The 23,444-nt window shown below is 51.0% G+C and overlaps 1 pseudogene; it reads left to right on the top strand.

Annotated features, from left to right (window-relative positions):
- The first annotated feature begins 555 nt into the window (after positions 1–555).
- The window catches only part of LOC139250605 (netrin-G1-like), a 32,251-nt pseudogene continuing 9,362 nt past the window's right edge, over positions 556–23,444 (top strand).

The raw sequence follows: 23,444 nt of genomic DNA, 5'->3' as shown, positions 1-23,444 counted from the left end.
AACAACACTGGGAAAACAGCTGGAATCCCGAAACCTGGAACACCTGGACCAACACTGGGAAAACAGCAGCAATCCCAACACACGGAACATATGTACCAACACTGGGAAAACAGCTGGGATCCCAACACCTGGAACATCTGTACAGACACTGGGAAAACAGCTGGAATCCCAACACCTGGAACACCTGGACCAATACTGGGAAAACAGCTGCAATCCCAACACCTGGAAAATTTGCAGCAACACTGGGAAAACATCCAGAATCCCAACACCTGGAACATTTGCAAGCACCGAGATCGCCCCTCTGTGAGCAGGTCCAGTCAGATCAGGGACCCCCTGAATCATCCCCAGATGGACCGAGATCATCCCTCTCTGAGAGGGTCCAGTCAGTGCAGGGCCCCCTGAATCACCCCCAGACGGACCAAGATCGCCCCTCTCTGAGAGGGTCTAGTCGGAGCAGGGCCCCCTGAATCATCCCCAGACGGACCGAGATGGCCCCTCTCTGAGAGGGTCCAGTCGGAGCAGTGACCCCCTGAATCATCCCCAGATGGACCGAGATCACCCCTCTCTGAGAGGGTCCAGTTGGAGCAGTGACCCCCTGAATCATCCCCAGACGGACCGAGATCACCCCTCTCTGAGAGGGTCCAGTCGGAGCAGTGACCCCCTGAATCATCCCCAGACGTACTAAGATCGCCCCTCTCTGAGCGGGGTCCAATTGGACGATGCATCTGTCCGGTTTGTTGCCCCTTCAGGCCCTTTGGGCGGCCCTGTCTCTTGCCACGCAGCACTTCCCGTCCTGGGGTCACTACGACCTGTGTAAGGCTCAGCTTCACTGGGACCAGGCCATGAGTTGGGATTACATGGCCTGCCAGCCAGAGGCCGCCCTGCTCACCAGGTCACTGAAGGTCAGCTTGGATCCCGCCGACAGTACGTGTGGAGAGACCCCCGAGATGTACTGCACGCTGGTGAGTAGAAGCCTTTCTGAGACAGCCTCTGTTGTGTGTCGCGCTATGAATGGACGCTCACTGAACGGCCTTTACCAAAGTGAATTCCATCCAAACTCCTACATTTGCTTCATTAATAGAAGCATCGAGTACAAAAGCAAGGGAGTCATGGTGAACCTTTATACATCATTGGTTAGGCCCCAGCTGGAGTATTGTGTCTGGGCACCACACTTTAGGAAGGATGACAAGGCCTTGGAGAGGGTGCAGAGGAGATTTACTGGGATGGTCCCAGGGATGAGGGACTTCAGTTCTGTGAAGAGACTGAAGAAGCTGGGATTGTTCTCCTCAGAGCAGAGAAGGTTAAGGGGAGATTTGATGAGGTGTTTAAAATCATGAAGGGTTTTGATAGAGTAAGTAAGGAGACACTATTTACATTGGCAGGAGAGCCAGTAACCAGAGGACACAGATTTCAGATAATTGGCAAAAAAGCCAAGGGGGGAGATGAGGAGAATGTTTTAATGGAGCGAGTTCTTATGATCTGGAATGTGCTGCCTGAATGGGAGGTGGAAACAGATTCAAGAATAACATTAAAAGGGAATTGGATAAATACTGGGAAAGGAGAAATGGACAGGGCTATGGGGAAGGAGCAAGAGAGTGGGACTAACTGGACAGCTCTGAGCCAGTGGCAGAGACAGACGATATCACGGAGGTGAAAGTGGGCGGGCTTGGTGAAGGAGGAGATATGGGGATGGAATAACAGTTTGATAAGTTGCATTTAGTGGAACTGTGAGGAGATGTAAAACTGCTGGACTGAAGAGGAAAGGTCAGGACACATAAACCACAAAACTCGCTGCTTCCCAGTGTCGCACCGTAAGGGGTGGCAGTGTTTGTAAAATTAGACACAGTAATAGATGTGAGGAGGGAGGTTGAATGTTTATAAACACCCCCTGAAGCTCCTGACCCCTGTGTCTGAGCCCTGCCCAATATCCCCAGTGGGGAATATGTCCCATTATGTCTGAGCCCTGCCCAATATCTCCAGTGGGGAATATGTCCCATTGTGTCTGAGCCCTGCCCAATATCTCCAGTGGGGAATATGTCCCATTGTGTCTGAGTCCTGCCCAATATCCCCAGTGGGGAATATGTCCTTGAGATGTAAATTCAAGCCTGTTTCTAAATATTAATGATGCTTCTGCTGAGTGAATCATCTCCTCAGGATAATTGGTTCCTACATCATTGTTCGAGGGGAAACGCCTGGTTTAATAATCGGCCGTATGTTTCAGTAATAATTGAAAATGTATAATTTATTGCAGAACATGCAGTTTATCAGAGGGAATTATTCTCCAGCTCAATTAGTAATCTGTTACAAAAATACGACAAGTCTTTGAGGTAAATCTTCCAGCTGTCCCATATCCCACTGTGGGAGCTGTGTGTGAAACAGGGCCCGGACCCAGTGAGACCACACTAGATGTTACTGTCTCAGTTTCACACCTCAGGACGTCCCAAAGCGCTTCACAGCCAATGAAGGACTTTTTGAAATCGCAATCATGTTTCTTTCACCGATAAAAACGCGGCTGAATTTATCGGCCTTTATCTTGTAGTTTGCATTTTTTAATATGTAACAGTTTTTGACAGGTGGACTCGCTCCTTCTTTCCCGATGTGTCCCGACTCCTGAACTTGTGTTCCCTGATTGTGTGTTGACTGTGAGTGGGTGAGTGAGACGGAAAGACTCCAGGGTGAGAATGTATTCAGACTGTGGCTGTAACATTGGTGCAAAGACACGAATTCCTGGTCACAAGCTGTTGTGATCGAATGTACCAGGGCACGGTGGTGCAGGGCTTCTGTGACTGGACCAGTAATCCACAGAACCGCACTTCCAATCCCTCCATGGGCTTTGAGACTGGGCAGAGCGAGATACTGCCGGTCCTGCTGCGAGACTCAGTCCCAGGCACATCCTTCATTTTTTTATTTGTTCCTGGGATGTGGGCGTCGCTGGCAAGGCCGGCATTTATTGCCCATCCCTAATTGCCCTTGCGAAGGTGGTGATGAGCTGCCTTCTTGAACCGCTGCAGTCCGCGTGGTGAAGGTACTCCCACAGTGCTGTTAGGGAGGGAGTTCAGGATTTTGACCCAGTGACAATGAAGGAACATTGAATATATGTTCAATGTGTGTGTTAGGACACGGGCAGCACAGGTTTGGATGAGCTGAAATTTACGGAGATGGAAGGTGGGAGTCCGGCCAGGAGATCATTGGAATGGTCGAGTCTGGAGGGAACAAAGTATGGGTGAGGGTTTCAGCAGCAGATGCGTTGAGACTGGGGCAGAGACGGGCGATGTTACCGAGATGGAAATAGGTGGTCTTGGTGATCGAGCGGATATGATTGTTTGTTTTAGTTCTTCTCGACCAAAAGGCACCAGTTAATGCTCATCGATCTCCATGTTAGAAATATAATCTCCCGCTGATCTGTAATCCCCAATTTGATTAATCTCTGGCACCAGCTCAAAGTATTCGCCTCCAATTCCACTTCAGTGTTGATTTGTTCATTGATTTGAGTGTTTCACGTGCTGCAAAGCAAAACTCACAGTGTCTGAGCACAAACCGAGGGAGAGGCACTTCTGGAATACTGCGGGCAGAGTGGGCTCCTCATTGTAGTGGAGAGATGGGACATGGGGCACAGGGACACAGTGCGACCGGGGGTGAGGGGAGAGAGAGATGGGACACGGGGCACAGTGACACAGTTTGATCAGGGGTGAGGGGGTGAGGGACTGTGTTGTGAGGTTAGCTCGAACAATCGAATTAAAGGGAGAATCATCACCACTTCTGCAGAAACACAGTCTGTGCCTTGCTCGGGTAAAAGTCTGACAGCCAATTATTTCTGAATCCGATCACCAATTCTGGAAATCCCAGCGAGTGGTGACAGCTGGTGAATGTTAACGCGAAGTTTCTGGGTAATTTCTGTAAGCTGAGTTTGAACTGATTGTAAACTGGTGCCTGGGGATTGTGTCTGATCCTCTCGGGATTGTTAACATCGGTATCCATTCCCCCGCCAGCTGTTCACACAATCTCACAGCACAACAGGAGGCCATTCGACCCATCGTGCCTGTGCCGGCTCTTTGAGAGAGCGATCCAATTAGTCCCACTCCCTGCTCTTTCCCCATAGCCTTGCAAATTTATCCTTTTTCTCAAATTTATTAAGTATATTTTTCCCTGTTTTCAGGGAGTTTAGTTGAAGCAGGTTCAAACAGCTCTTCAAAGAGCGTGCACAGGCACGATGGGTCGAATGGCCTTCTGTGCTGTGAGATTCTATGATATTTCCCCTGTTTTAAGGGAGTTTATTTTCAGCAGATGCGAACAGCAGACGGGATTTCAGTCTGAACGAACCAAACATTCTCTTTGTAATATTGCAGTCCGTTCTATTGGGTCTGGGACTAAACCTTAAATACTCAGACGGGAAATCGAGGGGTTGGGAGAGGCCTACAGTAAGTGGATTAAACCTGAGGCCATAGACTTTATCCCCATGAATCCTCCCCCTGCCCAATATCTCACTCACTGCCTACTGTCCCCAGTAAACCGGCTGCACATCAAACTTTCCCAGTCTCTTGATTCCTGGATCAGAGCTCCCTCACTGCGTTGCTCTCTGACAATGTTCCACTCACTTTAGCAGCTCAGACAGGAGAATGCTTGAAGAATGATTTACTGTTGTTGTGGCACTGACTGACTGACCCCTGACCCTGTCACCAGTGGATGGATTTTTCTATCGAGCAGTTTGAATGACGAGGAGTTTCGGTTCCATCTCCTGTTATTCTCTGTTACCCATTCTCTGTATTGGCCACGCGCAAATTTCATTATAAACACAGATAGAGGCAGACAGGCAAAGTCGAGGGTTCAAGTCCCACTCCAGAGACTTGAGCACAAAACCCAGGCCGAGACTCCCAGTGCAGTACTGAGGGAGCGCTGCACTGTCAGAGGGGCAGTACTGAGGGAGCGCTGCACTGTCAGAGGGGCAGTACTGAGGGAGTGCTGCACTTTCGGAGCATCAGTACTGAGTGAGCACTGCACTGTCGGAGGGGCAGTACTGAGGGAGTGCTGCACTGTCGGAGGAGCAGTACTGAAGGAGTGCTGCACTGTCGGAGGGTCATTATTGAGGGAGCGCTGCACTGTCAGAGGGGCAGTACTGAGGGAGCACTGCACTGTCGGAGGGGCAGTACTGAGGGAGCGCTGCACTGCTCTCATCCTGAAATAGTGAATCGCGCTTTAGAATTCAGTCTTTGCTCTCTCTTTCTCTCCACTCTCTTTCTCCCTCTTGCTCCTTCCTCCCCTCCCACATTACACGGGCTCATTCACCAGAAACACCCTGTTGCCGAATTTGCCCTCCGACGAAAGGGGGCGCACTCACTGAGCGAGACGATTTTCCCCGCCCCAATCCATGGAGTGGAGAGTTGAGCAAAATTCAGCTCTTTGTAGATTGTTTTTGTTGCGGGCGGTGTAGTCGGTTTGCGGCGGGGTGGAAGTGCGTGGGGAGCGGGGCGGACGGCGGTATATGTCTGCGAGCTCCTGTTTTATTTCCCACCCCCAGGAACCTGCTGACTGACGGAGCTGAAATGAGCCTGGGATTAAAGTGTTTGTTTAAACCTGGTTTGACAGACTGTCGGTGGGTTCCCTGAACACCTGCTCACAGCCCTGAGTCTCCGTGAGGCTGGGGCACTGGGGACATTAGTTTGGGGAGAAGGCCCTTTATTGGGGACCTTTCATTAGAAGGAGGTCACCCATTGGGGACGGACGGTTTAAAATTGGAAGCTGGGTGTTTAATGAACGATGGCTGTGGTCTATAAGGGCCGATCGACACAGGCCGGTCAATAATGTGGGATTACACCACAGCTGGTTGAAGATTTGCTGCAGATTCTCAATCCTTCCCCAGTCTGGTTTCTTTCTCTGAAACCTCCCTCTGGTCTTCTCATTGCTGAAATGTTTAGACACAAACACCAGGTGCAGAGTTCTGGGTTTCATTAACTTGAACAAACATTCATTTCTGCCGGCTCATGTTCTTTATAATTAAATTCCAAAGTGTAGAATCCCATCGAGCTCCCTGGCAAGATATGGACTTAAAACCTCCATTCCTTTATTAAATTAATTCTGTCAATGTGGGCATCGGTGACACGGCCGGCATTTATTGCCCATCCCCAGGTGCCCTGAGAAGGTGGGGGTGGGCTGCCTTCTTGATCCACTGGGAGCGGGTTTGATACAAACTGAGTGTCTCGCTCGGGCACTTCAGAGGGTCATTAATAGTCAACCACGTTGGTGTGGGACTGGAGTCACATATAGGCCTGGACTGGGTACGGAGGCAGGTTTCCTTCCCTAAAGGACATTACTGAACCAGTTGGGCTTCACGGCAATCTCCCTGAGCTGTGGGCCGTGGGGAGAGGACCCTCTCCCTGACCCACTGTGGGCCGTGGGGAGAGGACCCTCTCCCTGACCCACTGTGTGCCGTGGGGAGAGGACCCTCTCCCTGACCCACTGTGGGCCGTGGGGAGATGGACCCTCTCCCTGAACCACTGTGGGCCGTGGGGAGAGGACCCTCTCCCTGACCCACTGTGGGCCGTGGGGAGATGGACTCTCTCCCTGACCCACTGTGGGCCGTGGGGAGAGGACCCTCTCCCTGACCCACTGTGGGCCATGGGGAGAGGACCCTCTCCCTGACCCACTGTGGGCCGTGGGGAGAGGACCCTCTCCCTGAGCTGTGGGCCGTGGGGAGAGGACTCTCTCCCTGACCCACTGTGGACCGTGGGGAGTGGACCCTCTCCCTGACCCACTGTGGGCCGTGGGGAGAGGACCCTCTCCCTGACCCACTGTGGGCCGTGGGGAGATGGATCCTCTCCTTGACCCACTGTGGGCCGTGGGGAGATGGACCCTCTCCCTGACTCACTGTGGGCCGTGGGGAGAGGACCCTTTCCCTGACCCACTGTGGGCCGTGGGTAGATGGACCCTCTACCTGACCCACTGTGGGCCGTGGGGAGAGGACCCTCTCTCTGACCCACTGTGGGCCGTGGGGAGATGGACCCTCTCCCTGACCCACTGTGGGCCGTGGGGAGAGGACCCTCTCCCTGACCCACTGTGGCCGTGGGGAGATGGATGATACCAGAAATGAGAGGGTATACATATCAGGAAAGGATGAACAGGCTGGGTCACTTTTCTCTTGAAAAGAGAATGCTGAGGGGTGATCTAATAAAGGTCTTTGAAATTATGAAAGGTTTTGATAGAGTGGATACAGACAGAACCAAGAAATCCAATCGGGAATTCAGAAGAAACGTCTGTACCCAAAGAGTGGTGAGAATGTGGAAATTGCTACCACAGGGACTGGTTAAAGCGAATAGTGTAGATGCATTAAGGGGGGCTAGACAAGCGTATGAGGGAGACGGGAATAGAGGGTTGTGGATAGATTTAGATGAGGGAAGACGGGAAGAGGCTCGAGTGGAGCATAAACACCGGCATGGACTGGTTGGGCTGAATGGCCTGTTTCTGTGCTGTGTATCTTATGTAATCCTATACATAATCCTATATGTAATCCGATGTAATCTTTCAGCTCAGTACTGGCCCACTAAATGCTGCTAACTGAGCAACTCTGCTCTAACATTAACTCCAACAAAGGGCCTGATTACTGGGTGATGGGAAGTGACAGCAATCTGCGGGATTGTACTTTATGGAGCCACTAACTTCTGGACTCAATAATACACTAATTAATATCATTAACCAGGGGAGTGAACCGTGCTGATAGTGAGTGGTTTAGTTGGTGATAACGACAGGCTCTTCGTCACACCACACAGTGTAAATCCGAGACAGCAACACTTAAAGCCCCGAAATAAATGTCAAGGGGTGAGTGGATTTGTAGAAGGAGCAATGATTTATGAGATGGTCCGTTTATGCTCCAGTGTCGCAGGAGCAGTTTCTGTAATATATGATCCTTATATTGAAATATCTTCCCTTCCCGCATTGATGCAGCCACACACAGCAGGAGCCTGTTGTGTCTCTTTCTCCCTATGCTGTATGGTAATGTTAAATTCTTCTCTTCTTCTTAGGCAGTCCCCTGGAGTCGAGGATGACTTGCTTCCACATTAAAATGAGTTCTCAGGTGACTGATGAGACCAATGTGGGATCCACAGTCTCTGTCACAGGTGGGGTAGATGGTGGTTAGAGGGACGGGTGGGTGGGGTGCTTGGGTTGTCGTACGCTCCTTCTGCTGTTTGTACTTGGCTTCCGCATCCTCCCAGCAAAGAGACTCGATGTGTTCGTCGCCTTCTCGGAAGCTTCTCCTCCATTTTGAGCGGTCTGGATCCAAAGATCCAAGATACGGCCACTCACAACATCATCGAGCAGACAATAGGGGTGCTCAAGCAGCGTTTCCGAAGCCTGGACTACTCTGGAGGCAGCCTTCAATACTTCCCTCAACAGGTGTCGCTATTCATTGTGGTGTGCTGCATGTTGCACAACTTGGCCATCGTGAGGGCCAAGGCCTTGCCAGCGGGAAGTGCAGCCCCAACTCAGGAGGAGGAGAAAGAGGAACAGGAGCCTGGCGAGGCCCCGACTGGCCAGCCAGAGGAGGAGGTGCAGCAGCCACGGAGGAGACACCGTGGCACTGCTCCCGATACAAGGGCCACATGTCAGCGGCTCATCATACATCGGTTCTCCAACAACACAACACAACCCCTGACCAGCAACTAATAAACATTTAACAACGGCCCCTTGAAACACCATAACACACAATTAACCTCAACAATATCTGTACACAGGCCCCTGCCATTTGTCATTCCTCAACAGTACCCATGTGCCATATTAGGCACATACACTTACAACAATAGCAGGCCTCAAAAACTGCAACCAGATCTTGACAAACATATTTGCAGGATGAGGCCTTCTGTCCATTGTGGCTAAAGTTTTTATTGAGACTAGCTCGAGCATTTGCTACCCCTTACCTTAAACCCCTCCCACACCTCCTGCTCCTCCTCAATGTTGCCTCAGTGCCTGCAGCAAGGCTGCTTGAGGGCTGCTGTGTGTTTAACACAGACACTACAGATGGCCGAGTAGGATACATTGGACCAGCTCTGGGCCTGGAAGGCCCGGCTGCAGACTGCGCCACCTCAGCATCGGCAGCAGCAGTCTAGGTTGGCTGGTGTGTAGACCGCGGCAGGTGCAAAGGCAGAGTGGCAGTGGTGGGAGCCAGAATGCTGTCATCTTGAGCAAAGACAACACGTTCCATTTCCCACAGCCCACTGCCACTCCCCCAGGGCGGAGCCTCAAATATCCGGAGCAATATGTGGGAGCGCGGATTACTGGCCTGCTTCGGCACCGTTACCTCCCCGTTGGACTGTGGGGAACAGAGAGGATGGCAGCAGTCAGTGTTTGCATGGCATCACTCTGTGACTGACTCAGAGCAGCCTGAGTCTGAAAGGCAGCATTCTGAGAGTTGTTGCCACAATCATTGACAGTATCACATCACAAAGACCTTGCGTGGCTTGGGCCTGTGATGCGATAGTTGCTGCCACGTCAACCATGGCACGCGCTCTCCCCTCTGCGACTCCACTGTCGCTGGTTGAGTCCATCTCCCTCTGTAAGTGGGCAAGGATGGGTTCATTGAACTGCTGAGAGGCAGGGACAATGCTCGAGGCGGTCTCCCCCAACCTCAGGGCAAGTGTATCCATGCTCTGCGGGACCTTCTCCAATGCACCCATTGGCTCGCGGTGTATTTGCATGGACTCTCTGGACATAGCCTCCAAGTCCAGGTCCACGTCTGACTGTCTCTGAGCAGGACTGATAGGCCGACTCACTGTGCGGGGAGATGGCCCCCGAGCTTCCCCTCGCTCTGGGCACTGCTGCAGGCCACTGGATTCAGGAGCCTCAGGCTCTTCAAAGCCCAGGAATGTTGGCTCTTCCACCAAGGTGGTGACCCCACTCGGAGCAACTGATGGAGGGTCCCTCAAAGACACCACACTTTCCTCACCTTCCTCATCATCTTCCCCGTCAGTCGAAGTGGACGGCGTTTACTGTCAAGGGTCAAGGATCTCACAGAAATGCCAAAGGGCATTCACATACCGTCACGGTCCACAGGGGGCGCTGCTTCTCCGGCCACTACCGCACCAACTGGTGTGCCCATGGGGATGGACACTCGCTCCTCCACGTCACTGAGGGCTTGTATGTCAGGCTCCCCTCCACCGGTGCACTGCTGCTCTCTCCTGTTGTGAACCAGTTTCACCTGCAGTAAGAAGCACAAGAAGGTGTGAGTGAGTGTGCAGCTCATCGTGTGCCACATGTGCCTTCCATAGTTGAATAGCTGCTGCTGTGTGGATGTGTGTAAACGTGCATTTGAATCTGCGTGGCTGCTCACAGTGCATGTGTGAACGGTGGGATGAGGTGAGAAGGACCTCAGATTAGGGATGAGGCTGAAATCTTGTGAAAGGGTAGTGTGAGGTGGGGTGAGGCTGAGTAGGGAACCAGAAGGTGAGCCAGGTTTGGATGGGCATGGCTGGTGAACTGAGCCTGAACATTTATGGTGCCTTCACCAACAAAGACCACGGCCTGGGACACACAGTGATGGAGCAGTCGGAGGTCAGTTGTAGCGCTGGGGCATGGTGCTGTTAATTATGTCCCGAGGACACGGCAATTCAGGAGCACGTCACATCTGCACCGTTCCATTATTCATTCACACATTACACAGCTTTAGGATTCTGGTACTAATGTTACTCCATTCCTTCTACATCGAGTATTAAAAATAACCAATCCAATATGCGGCTTTAGTCACTGCCTTTAGTCGATGCTGTGACAATTGTAGATTCATTAATCTCTATGATCTCTGTATATTGCCGCGCTCTCCATCTTTATCACACGCATTAGTTTTATTGATTGCTGCAACAGCCACTTGCTGGGGATGAGGATGTTACAGGTGAGCTGTCTGATCATTTGGAAAAGGATGTCGGGCTGATTCTGTGTTGCCGATGTCAGGTAGAGTCGCAGTGTGTCCGATCCACAGGATGCACTGCAGCAACTCGCCAAGGCTTCTTCAGCAGCACCTCCCAAACCCGCCACCTCCAGCATCTAGAAGGACGAGGGCAGCAGGTGCCTGGGAACACCATCGCCTCCAAGTTCCCCTCGAGTCACACAGTGTCCCGACTTAGAATCACAGCATCATAGAATGATACAGCACAGAAGGAGTCCATTCGGCCCATCGTGCCTGTGTCGGCTCTTTGAAAGTGTTACCCAATTAACCCCACTCCCCGCTCTTTCCCCACAGCCCTGTAAATCTTTCCCCTACAGGTATTTCTCCAATTCCCGATTGAATCTGCTGCCATCGCCCTTTCAGGCAGCGCCTTCCAGATCACAACATTTGGAGCTGCCGCTGTGTCCATCGCTGCTTCACCGCGGAAGGTCAATGACCTGAAGTGACCCCAAGGGAGCCCTGCCACCTCCGACTGCTCCCTCACAAACCAGCCTGAGGTAAAGCATCATTAGGCCCACAGGCTGGGCGAGGGTCCGACACACAGAGCCCAGGGGTAAGGCCTGAGCACAAATAAGGGATTGTTTTATCAACAGACAATAAAAAGACAAGTTCCCATCAATCATTCTGCCCACAAAACTCTCGCCCTTTCTCTCTCTCTCTAACCCAAACAGACAGCTGCAGTGAGACTCATTTTCCCATCTCTAGAGGTCAGAGGTCGGAGATTCTTTCACTGAACATGAACTTTGGAAAATCTAAACAAAGAAAACTTGCAAAATTTCGTCATGTCAGAAATCTGTCCAAATATCAGCTCCCTGGTCTCTTTACAGTCCATTTTATTTTGCTCAAAATGATTCCCAAGAATGATTGGGGAACTGAGAGGATCTAACTATGGGGAAAGGCTGAACAGGCTGGGGCTCGTTCCTGGTCCCAGGGATGTGGGACTTCAGTTGCAGGGAGAGACTGGAGAAGCTGGGATTGTTCTCCTTACAGCAGAGAAGGTTAAGGGGAGATTTAATACAGGTGTTCATGGTCATGAGGGGTTTAGACAGAGTAGATAGAGAGAAACTGTTCCCATTGACGGAAGGCTCGAGAACCAGAGGACACATATTTAAGGTGATTGACAAAAGAACCAAAGGCGACATGAGGAAAAATGTTTCTGCGCAGTGAGTGGTTAGGATCTGGAATGCACTGCCTGAAAGGGTGGTGGAGGCAGAGCCCAGCGGGAGAATTGTGTCCAAATTCTGGGCACCACACTTTAGGAAGGATGTCAAGGCCTTGGAGAGGGAGCAGACGAGAGTTACTGGAATGGTCCCAGGGATGAGGGACTTCAGTTATGTGGAGACTCTGGAGAAGCTGGGATTTTCTCCTCAGAGCAGAGAAGGTTAAGGGGAGATTTAATACAGGTGTTCAAAATCATGAAGGGATTTTGATTGAGTAAATAAGGAGACAATGTTTCCAGTGGCAGGAGGGTCGGTAACCAGAGGACACAGATTGAAGGTGATTGGTGAAAGTACCAGAGGGGAGATGAGGAGACCCCACTTTTACCTTCTGACACTCTGAATAGCTGCCCTTTACCCCGACTCTCTGCTTTATGTCTTGAAGCCAGCTAGCTATCCATTCTGCTACTGGCTCCCTGACTCTGCATTCTCTGACCTTATTCATTAGTCTATTATGTGGTCCCTCATCGAAGTTCTTTTGGAAATCTGGATAAATTATATCTACTGCATTACCCTTGTCTGCTCTCTCTGTTACCTCTTCAGAGAATGCAATGAGGTTGGTCAAGCAAGACTTTCCCTTTTGAAATCCATGCTGACTATTCATTATTATACTTCTGCTCTCTAAATGTTATTGTATATTCTCCTTTAGTAAGGATTCCATTATTTCTCCTACCACCGATATTAAGTTGACGGGTTTACAGTTCTCTGGACATGTTCTATCTCCCTTCTTAAATATAAGTATTATGTTAGCTAGCTTCCAGTCCTCGGGTATGACACCTTTTTCTAACTAATTATTAAATATAAGCCTCTGCTATTTCTTCCCCAGATTCATTTAAAAAGCACAAAGTGTTCCGTCCAGACCTGGGGTTTTATTTAACCCATGCTGTACCTGTCCTGGGAGTGTTTGATGGGACAGTGTAGAGGGAGCTTTACTCTGTATATAACCCATGCTGTACATGTCCTGGGAGTGTTTGATGGGACAGTGTAGAGGAAGCTTTACTCTGTATCTAACCTGTACTGTTCCTGCCCTGGGAGTGTTTGATGGGGCAGTGTAGAGGGAGCTTTACTCTGTATCTAACCCATGCTGTACCTGCCCTGGGAGTGTTTTATGGGGCAGTGTAGAGGGAGCTTTACTCTGTATCCAACCTGTATTGTACCTGCGCTGGGAGTGTTTGATGGGGCAGTGTAGAGAGAGCTTTACTCTGTATCTAACCTGTACTGTACCTGCCCTGGGAGTGTTTGATGGGGCAGTGTAGAGAGAGTTTTACTCTGTATCTAACCCGTGCTGTACCTGCCCTGGGAGTGTTTGATGGAGCAGTGTAGAGGGAGCTTTACTCTGTATCTAATCTGTACTGTACCTGCCCTGGGAGTATTAAATGGGACAGTTTAAATGGAGCTTTACTCTGTATCTGACCCATGCTGTACCTGCACGAGAAGTATTTCATCAGACAGTGTAGAGGGAGCTTTACTCTGTATCTAACCCATGCTTACCTGCCATGGGAGTGCTTCATGGGACAGTGTGGAGGGAGCTTTACTCTGTATCTAATCCATGCTGTACCTGCCCTGGGAGTGTTTAATGGGACAGTGTAGAGGGAGCTTTATTCTGTATCTAACCCATGCTGTACCTGCACTGGGAGTGTTTGATGGGACAGTGCACAGAGAGCTTTACTCTGTATCTAACCCGTGCTGTACCTGCCCTGGGAGTGTTTGATGGGACAATGTAGAGGGAGCTTTACTCTGTATCTAACCTGTACTGTACCTGCCCTGGGAGTATTAAATGGGACAGTTTAAATGGAGCTTTACTCTGTATCTTACCCGTGCTGTACATGCACTGGGAGTATTTCATCAGACAGTGTAGAGGGAGCTTTACGCTGTATCTAACCCATGCTGTACCTGCCATGAGATTGCTTCATGAGACAGTGTGGAGGAAGCTTTATTCTGTATCTAACCCATGCTGTACCTGCACTGAGAGTGTTTGATGGGACAGTGTAGAGGGAGCTTTACTCTGTATCTAACCCGTGCTGTACCTGCCCTGGGAGTGTTTGATGGGACAGTGTACAGGGAGCTTTACTCTGTATCTAACCCGTGCTGTACCTGCCCTGAGAGTGTTTGAAGGAACAGTGTAGAGGGAGCTTTACTCTGTATCTATCCCGTGCTGTACCTGCCCTGGGAGTGTTTGATCGGACAGTGTAGAGGGAGCTTTACTCTGTATCTAACCCGTGCTGTACGTGCCCTGGGAGTGTTTGATGGGACAGTGTAGAGAGAGCTTTACTCTGTCTCTAACCCGTGCTGTACCTGCCCTGGGTGTGTTTGATGGGGCAGTGTACAGGGAGCTTTACTCTGTATCTAACCCGTGCTGTACCTGCCCTGGGAGTGTTTGATGGGACAGTGTAGAGGGAGCTTTACTCTGTATCTAACCCATGCTGTACCTGCCCTGGGAGTGATTGATGGGACAGTGTAGAGGGAGCTTTACTCTGTATCTAACCTGTGTTGTTCCGTCTCCGTTTCCAGGAGAACCCGTACATGTGCAACAACGAGTGTGATGCTCACATGCCCGAGCTCGCACACCCGCCCGAGCTGATGCTGGATGACGAGGGGCGGATTCCCAACTCCTTTTGGCAAAGCATCTCCTGGAGGAGTTTCCCCGAGCCCCTCCTGATCAACATCACTCTGTCCTGGGGCAAGACCATCGAGCTGACCGAGGACATAGTCATCACCTTCGAGTCGAGCCGGCCGGAGCAGATGGTCCTGGAGAAGTCTCTGGACCACGGCCGGACGTGGCAACCATACCAGTTCTACGCGGCCGACTGCCTCACCTCCTTCGGGATGGAGCCGAGAAGCGCCCGGGATCTGAGCCCGGCCTCAGTACTGGACATCATCTGCACGGAGGAGTACTCCAGGGGCTACGTGTGGAAGGTGGACAAGATGGTCCGCTTCGAGATCCAGGAGCGTTTTGCCCTGTTCGGGGGGCCCCGTCTCCAGGACATGGCCTCGCTGTACGGCCAACACCACCAAAGACCTGAGGGACTTCTTCACCCTGACTGACCTGCGGGTCAGGCTGCTCCGGCCGGCCACTGGGGCAACCAGTGTTGACCAGCACAACCTCTCCACATACTTTTACGCCATCTCCAACCTGGACATTCGCGGCCGGTGAGAGCTCCTGCCCCTTCTGGCCAGAGTCGCAGACCCCACACTTCACACCCAGGGGGCGCCGTGTCAGGCCAACATCGAGGGGGCACTTACAGGGCCAACATCTGGGGCATTCATGGTCACCGTCTGGGGGTAACTCACGCGGCCAACATCTGGGAGGGCACTCACATGGTCAACATCTGGGGAGCTCAGGGTCAACATCTGGGGGCACTCTTTCAGGTCCAACATCTGGGAGCACTCACAGGACCAACATCTGGGGAACTCTATCAGGACCAACATCTGGGGGATATTCTCAGTCTATTAACTTGGTGATTCTCCATCAGGGTAAATATCTGGTGTTCCCTATCAGAGCTAACATCTGGGATACTCTATCAGAGATAACATCTGGCATGGCACTCTCAGTTATCATCTGGAGGGCACTATATCTGACTTAACATCTGGCACACAATCTCAATGAACATCTGAAGCGCAGTTTATTAGGGCCAACATCTAATTATGAGGCGCGATTACATAAACTACGGTTGTGTTCCCTAGAATTTAGAAGGTGATTTGATTGAAGTTTTCAAGATATGAAGGGGAACTGAAAGGGTAGATAGAGAGAAACTATTTCCCTGGTTGGGGATTCTAGGAGTAGGGTGAAAAGTCTAAAAATTAGAGCCAGACCTTTCAGGAGTCAAATTCGGAAACACTTCTACACACAAAGGGTGGTAGAAGTTTGGAACTCTCTTCCACAAACAGCAGTTGATGCAAGACCAATTGTTAATTTTAAATCTGAGATTAATAGATTTTATCAGCCAATGGTATTGAGGGATATGGGGCAAAGGTGGGTGAATGGAGTTAGGTCACAGATCAGCCATGATCTCATTGAATGGTGGAGCAGGCTCGAGGGGCTGAGTGGCCTCCTCCTGTTCCAACATGAACGCTGGGTAACTGGGAGGTTTGACAGCGATAGATGGGGATCCCTCCCCCGGCCCACTGGGCACCGCCAGCTGCCCCTGTGTCGGGTGTTTGAGCTTTCCTGAATGGCCCTGCGACAGTGGGCACAGACCAGCACTGTGCCAGCTCCCCCTGCCCCTGGTGATGGGCCCGTTTGTGAGCTTTCACAGTCCTGCTGGCTGGCTGGCGATGAGTCAGCGAGTTCCTGCTCAGTGTTCAGCCAATCGAGCAGCACGGAGCGAGCAGAGTCTGTCCCTTTACTCTCAGCACTGCCGAGCTCCAGTCTGATCAGGATTCAGAGAGTGAGAGGATCACACAACACAGGGGGAGGCCATTCAGACCATCGGGCCTGTGCCGGCTGTTTGGAAGACATATCCAATTAGTCCCACTCCCCGCTCTTTCCCCATAGCCCTGCAAATCTTTCCCTTGAAGTATTTATCCAATTCCCTTCTGAAAGTTACGATTGAATCTGCTCCCACCGCCCTTTCAGGCAGCGCATTCCAGATCACGACAACTCGCTGCGTAAATAAACTCTCCTTATCTCCCCTCTGGGTCTTTTACCAATTACCTTCAACCTGTGACCTCTGCTCCCCGACCCTCCTGCCACTGGAAACAGTTGCTCCCCATTTACTCGATCCAAGCCCTCCCTGATTTGAGGAATGATTGTGACTGAAGGCTTCCTTCGTGTTGGATCTATATTCAGTCTGGGTCAGTGAGTTCCCATTCTCCCATCACACAATCTCCAGGGCTCGGAGGCATTCCCTCATTATTCCACACTCAGCTTCTGGGAGGCTCGTTCCAGCTTTTAGCCGAGGACAATCTTCAGACACTAATTAGAGAACAGGAGCAGTAAAATGTTTACGCTGCCGTTAATGTGACTCCAAGGAACTGTCTGGGTATCTGCTTAGTTCAGCAAACAGTGCCCATAACTGACAATTTGCTGAATGTGCAACGTACAATCTGCGGATTGTGAAGCTTCACCCTCGCAGTGAGTTAAACGGCGGCTCGATGCTGTTAGCACAGAGTCACCGAGACCAGCGTTCTCACGCTTCACGGCACAGAGACCATCACAGCACTTTGCGCCTTTCCAAATTGCATTTACTGAACCACAACAACAACAAATTCTCATCCTTGTCTAAAAATCCCTCCATGGCCTCTCCCCCTCCCTATCTCTGTAACCTCCTCCCACCCTACAGCCCTCCGAGATCTCTGCTCTCCTCCAACACCAAGAACAGCCCTCCGAGATCTCTGCTCTCTTCCACCAAGGCCTCTTGCCCATTCCCCACTCCCTTCGCCCCACCATTGGCGGCCGTGCCTTCAGCTGCCTGGGCCCTAAGCTCTGGAATTCCCTCCCGAAACATCTCCCTCTCTACCTCTTTCTCCTCCTTTAAGACGCTCCTTAAAACTGACCTCTTAAACCAAGCTTTTGGTCACCTGTCTAAATATATCCTTATGTCGCTCGGTGTCAGTTTATCTGATTTATGCTCCTGTGAAGCACCTTGGGATGGTTTACTAACTATAGGCGCTATCTAAATGCAAGTTATTGTTGCAGTTGTAGGTGTTGTTGTTGTAAAGAAATAACTTGTGAGAGGCGCTCTATAAATGCAAGCTCTTCCTTTGAGGGGCCTGGAAGGCCGGAGCTGATCAGAAACTCTCTCCTAACGTGTTCTTGTTGCTGCCCAGAATCTGATCGTCAATCAGCGGAAACACACCCAGAAACTGACCCGCCGCCTGGGTTGAAAGGCAATAAGTGGGAGAAAAATGTTGCTGTTTGCAGAGCGAAGCTGGGAAAGGGAGAGCGGACTCGCGGAGCGGCCAGTCCCCAGTCTAACCCGGCTGCTCAGCTTATTTGAAACCAGCTTGCTGTTGTTTTTTGCCAGGTGTAAGTGCAATCTTCACGCCAACAACTGTATCTGGGAGAAGGGGAAGCTGAGTTGCGAGTGTGAGCACAACACGACGGGGCCGGACTGCGGGAGATGCAAGAAAGACTTTCAAGGCCGAGCGTGGAGAGCGGGCTCGTACCTCCTAATTCCCAAAGGGACGGCCAATGTCTGTGAGTAACCAGAGCTGCTCCGACCCGGACCAGTGCCGGCACCAGATTCCCTTCACATTTCATTCTCAGCCCAACTCCCGGCAAAGCACCGACTCCAAAATACAACCCACCCATCTTTGTCATTGTGTTCATGTGGGAACAGAGACTCACAGCGGGAAATTGGACAGAGCCAGGGACAGAAATAGGGTCCGTGCCCACAGCTCCACACTGAGGGGGCGGGGTGGGGGGGGGGGGGGAGAGATGGAGAGGGGAGAGAGAGAGAAGGGCAGAGGGAGGGAGCGAAAAAGGGGGGAGAGAAAGTGGGAGGGGGAGAGAAAGAGAGACGGAGGGAGAGAGAGAGGTGTGTCGAGAGAGAAAGAGAGAAGTAAAGAATGAAAGAGAACAAAAAAAAGTGAGAAAGTGGGAAAGAGAGAAATAGAGAATGTGAGAAAGAGGGAGAGAGAGAAGCAGAGTAAGTAACTGAGAATGAGAGATGGAAAATAAGGGAGAAGAAAAGAGAGAGAAAAGGAAAGTGAGAAAGAGAATGGAAGAGATCTAGAAAAGGAAATAAAAATGAAAGAAAGATTATCCAATTAGTCCCACTCCCCACTGCCCTGGCCCTGCAAATGTTGCCTTTTCAAGTATTTATCCTACTCCCTTTTGAAAGTTATGATTGAATCTGCTCCCATCGCCCTTTCAGGCAGCACACAACCACTCGCTGCATAAAAATAATCCTCATCTCCCTCTGGATCTTTGGCCAATCACCTTCAATCTGTGTCCTTGGGTTACCCACCCTCCTGCCCCTGCAAACAGTTTCTCCTTATTCACTCCATCAAAACCCTTCCTCATTTTGAAGCCCTCTATCAATGTAATGTCGGGGTCAGTGAGCGAGGGGGATCGCTGGCATTATGTAGAGGGTGAGGTTGTAATAGCAGGGGTTGAATTTGCTGAAACCTCACTCCGGACACCCACAGATACAGAGCCAGCAGTGAGGTGCAGACTGATGTGAGAATGGAATGTTCACAGCTGGATGAACATCTGGGGAACAGCTGGGGAAGGTGAGAGGAGAATAAGCCTCTGTGTAATCAATATCTGAAGCAGATCAGGAAGTGAAGGTTGTGAGGGACATCTGTGGCCTGCTGTGTGTGGAATGTCCCGAGATCAATATCCAGATAGTGAGCTGACTGGGCAGTGGGGGAGGGGTGTGTGTGACCACTGATGCCCTTACGTATTAACTCTGCGTACTTACACACTAATCGCACGTAGTGGGAGCGTCCCCACGTACTACTCTCACACTCACCTTATGGGAGCACTTTAGCAACTCTACCTGGTCTCACACAGGGCTGGTGTGAGCGCTCAGAGGATGCAGCACGCCAATCCCCCATCAGTTCCTTGTTCGTGAGTTTGAGTAACGTAGATCTGATGAACACTCCGTGTGATCGGTTGTGTTAATGTGTTTATCGATAAAGATTGTTGATCAGATGTCTCTCTAACTCTGTTTGTTTCCGTTTCCCTCTCCAGGGCTCCCTAACCCCTCCGTGGCGAGTGGCCGTAAGTAGGACCTATGCTCTCTGACCTGTGACTTGCTGACCCAGAGCTCATTTCTGTATCGGGAATGATCCGCTTCCCTCAAACCTCCCTTGTCGCTCAGTGAGCGAGGAACAGGTGTAGGTGTGAGCAGGGATTGAGTGTGAGCAGGGGCTGAGTGTGAACAGATGAAGGTGTGAGGCAGATTCGGTATGAACAGGGCTGGGATCAGGAGTCTGCTTGCCTGTGTATCTATGCAGTAAAGTATAATCTCCTCGAGCAGTGCAGCAGATATAAAGCAGGGAAGATGTAATATATACGACACACATCTTAGCTGAGATGAAAATGCTTCTTAACTGTGTCTCAGTGAGAACGTTCAGTGGGAAGTGGAGGGAAGATTTGTAGAAATCCATATGGTGGCTGAGGCCGAGATCAATGTGGACCTGTTGTAATCCCGTGATCCCATATACAGGAATGGGAACTGGGTGAGTGTCTCGGCCTCAATCTGTTCCCCTTTGTTCCTGGATCTTACATCAACTTGTTCCCGTTTATTTAACCCTTCGCATGCTGTCCATGTCATTCCAAATCATCCGCAATATCGCAACCCCGAACCAACACCCAGACTGACCGGGAGCAGAGTGACCATAACTCCCCACACTGACCGGGAGTGACCATAACTCCCCACACTGACCGAGAGTGACCATAACTCTCCACACTGACCGGGAGTGACCATAACTCCCCACACTGACCGGGAGTGAACATAACTCCCCACACTGACCGGGAGTGACCATAACTCTCTGACCAGGAGTGACCATAACTTCCCACACTGACCGGGAGTGACCATAACTCTCCACACTGACCGGGAGTGAACAAAACTCCGCACACTGACCGGGAGTGACCATAACCCACCACACTGACTGAGACTGGGGGTCTATGAAACGTTACACTTTGACCCCAAACCTGCTCCTTTCCTGCCCAGGTACAGCCAGAACCAACACTCAAAACCTTCATCACCGACACAAACTGAACTAAAGACAAACTAGTTCTAATATCTGGTGAAGAATCTCCATTTTCTGCTGAATTACTGAGTGAGTTGTTGCTGTATTCAGTCACACTGAATAATAACAGGGAGACTCCGTCACATCCGGCATTACACAGTTTGCCTTTCAAACCCTCAACCCACTCGAATGTACCGTAATCCCACAATAACAGCCTGTCACAGCCTCACCCCATTCACTGGAGTTCAGAAGAATGAGAGGGGACCTCATAGAAACGTTTAAAATTCTGATGGGTTTAGACAGGTTAGATGCCGGAAGAATGTTCCCAATGTTGGGGAAGTCCAGAACCAGGGGACACAGACTAAGGATAAGGGGTAAGCCATTTAGGACCGAGATGAGGAGAAACTTCTTCACCCAGAGAGTGGTGAACCTGTGGAATTCTCTACCACAGAAAGTTGTTGAGGCCAATTCACTAAATATATTCAAAAAGGAGTTAGATGAAGTCCTTAATACTCGGGGGATCAAGGGGTATGGCGAGAAAGCAGGAATGGGGTACTGAAGTTGCATGTTCAGCCATGAACTCATTGAATGGCGATGCAGGCTAGAAGGGCCGAATGGCCTTCTCCTGCACCTATTTTCTATGTTTCTATGTAATCATCTCTCCGCGGACCAGATTCCCACTAATTATCCATCGATCCACTTCGAGCGACAGCCCGGGCAGTGAGTCGACCCGGGGAAGTGTTTGATTGATCCGACATTGGCTCCCGGTCCAGCAACGCCTCCAATTTATAATTCTCATCCTCACGTTCAAATCCCTCTGTGGTCCCACCCCTCCCTATCAGTAAAGCCTCACACCCTACAGCCCTCCCTATCTCTATAACCCCCTCCCACCCTACACCCCTCCCTATCTCTAGAACCCCCTCCCACCCTACACCCCTCCCTATCTCTGTAACCCCCTCCCAACCTACAACCCTCCCTATCTCTGTAACTTTCTCCATCCCTACCACCTTCCCAAGCCTCCAGCTGCCTGGGCCCGAAGCTCTGGAATTCCCTCCCTAAACCTCTCCACACCACCTCTCTCTGCTCCTTTAAGAATCTCCTTAAAACCTATCACTTTGACTGAGCCTTTGGTCACCTGTCCTAATATCTCCTCCCGAGTCTCGGTGTGAGTTTCTGTCTGATTGGCGGTGTAGCAGAGATGGAAATGTCTGTTTGCTTGTCTCTCGGACACTCCTGCCATCCCGGACAGTGTCCACTCGATGTGTGTGCGCACAGTACAGATGTTCTGTTCAGAACGCGCGTTGTTCTCCAGCTGGGATTAATAATTGCTGATTTCTCCTGACACATGCAGCTGACCCAAAACTCGGTCGCACACGGCCAAGAATCTCATCACTAGAGGTCACGAACCCAGAGCAAGAACCTCAAACACCGCGACTGGCTCAGAGCACAGGAGAAAGCAAGGATTTGCATTTATATATTGATCCTTCAGGACTGCTCCTCCGGCAGGACAGCAATCCCTCAGTACTGCCCCTCAAACAGTGCAGTGTTCCCTCAGTACTGTCCCTCCGACAGTGCAGCACTCCCTCAGTATTGTCCCTCTGGCAGTGCAGCAGTCTTTCAGTACTACCACTCCGGCAGTGCAGCAATCCCTCAGTAATGCCCCTCAAACAGTGCAGCACTCCCTCAGTACTGCCCCTCCGTCAGTGAAGCAATCCCTCAGTACTCCCCCTCACACAGTGCAGCACTCCCTCAGTACTGCCGCTCCATCAGTGCAGCAATCCCTCAGTACTGCCCATCCGACAGTGCAGCAATCTCTCAGTACTACCCCTCCGACAGTGCAGCACTCCCTCAGTACTGCCCCTCCGACAGCACAGTGCTCCCTCAGAACTGCCCCTCCGACACTGCAGCGTTCCCTCAGAACTGCCCTTCCGACAGTGCACCACTCCCTCAGTACTGCACTGGGAGCGTCAGTCTGGATTATGGGCTCAAATCTCTGGAATGGGACTTGAACCGATGACCTTCTGACTCCGAGGCGAACGTGCTGCCCACTGAGCCACAGTTGAAAGGCTCCTAACTTGGCAGTGCTGTGTAAAACCCGGCACAGACTCTATAAACCTGGGATTGGGACCATCCATTGCCATCTGCCTGATTCAATGCAAACCGTAACTGGCCAGGAGTCTGATGTTTTCCCCTCACGGCTAAAAGCCTCAGTGTTCCCTCCCTCCCTCCCATTCCTGCCATTTCCTCCCCACCTCTCATTCCTGCAGTATGTGACCCTCTCGCAGTCTGCAAACTGTCTGTGTCCCGTCTATACTCTCTGTCTTTTCCCTGCAAGCCTGCGAATGCTTCGGCCATTCGAACCGGTGCAGTTACCTCGAGCTGCTTACCACCGCCATTTGCGTGAGCTGTAAGCACAACACTAGAGGCCGACACTGCCAGTTATGTCGGCTGGGCTACCACCGAAACCCTTCAACACAGCTGGACCACCACAACGTTTGCCGAGGTCAGTTCCTGTTACAATCTTTGCTCTCACCTTCTTTCACCCTTCTGCTTTCAGCCCAAAACAAGATAAAGAAACAAAGAAAATAACTTCAATAGGGCTGAGCAAAGCGCGTCGGAAATCAGCCCCTCTTTCACCAGTGACCAGCCTCAACCCAACC

This window comes from Pristiophorus japonicus, unplaced genomic scaffold, assembly GCF_044704955.1.
Source record: "Pristiophorus japonicus isolate sPriJap1 unplaced genomic scaffold, sPriJap1.hap1 HAP1_SCAFFOLD_400, whole genome shotgun sequence".
Lineage (NCBI taxonomy): Eukaryota > Metazoa > Chordata > Chondrichthyes > Pristiophoridae > Pristiophorus > Pristiophorus japonicus.
The sequence above is the reverse complement of the archived record's forward strand: the minus strand, read 5'-3'. Positions and strand labels throughout refer to the sequence as shown.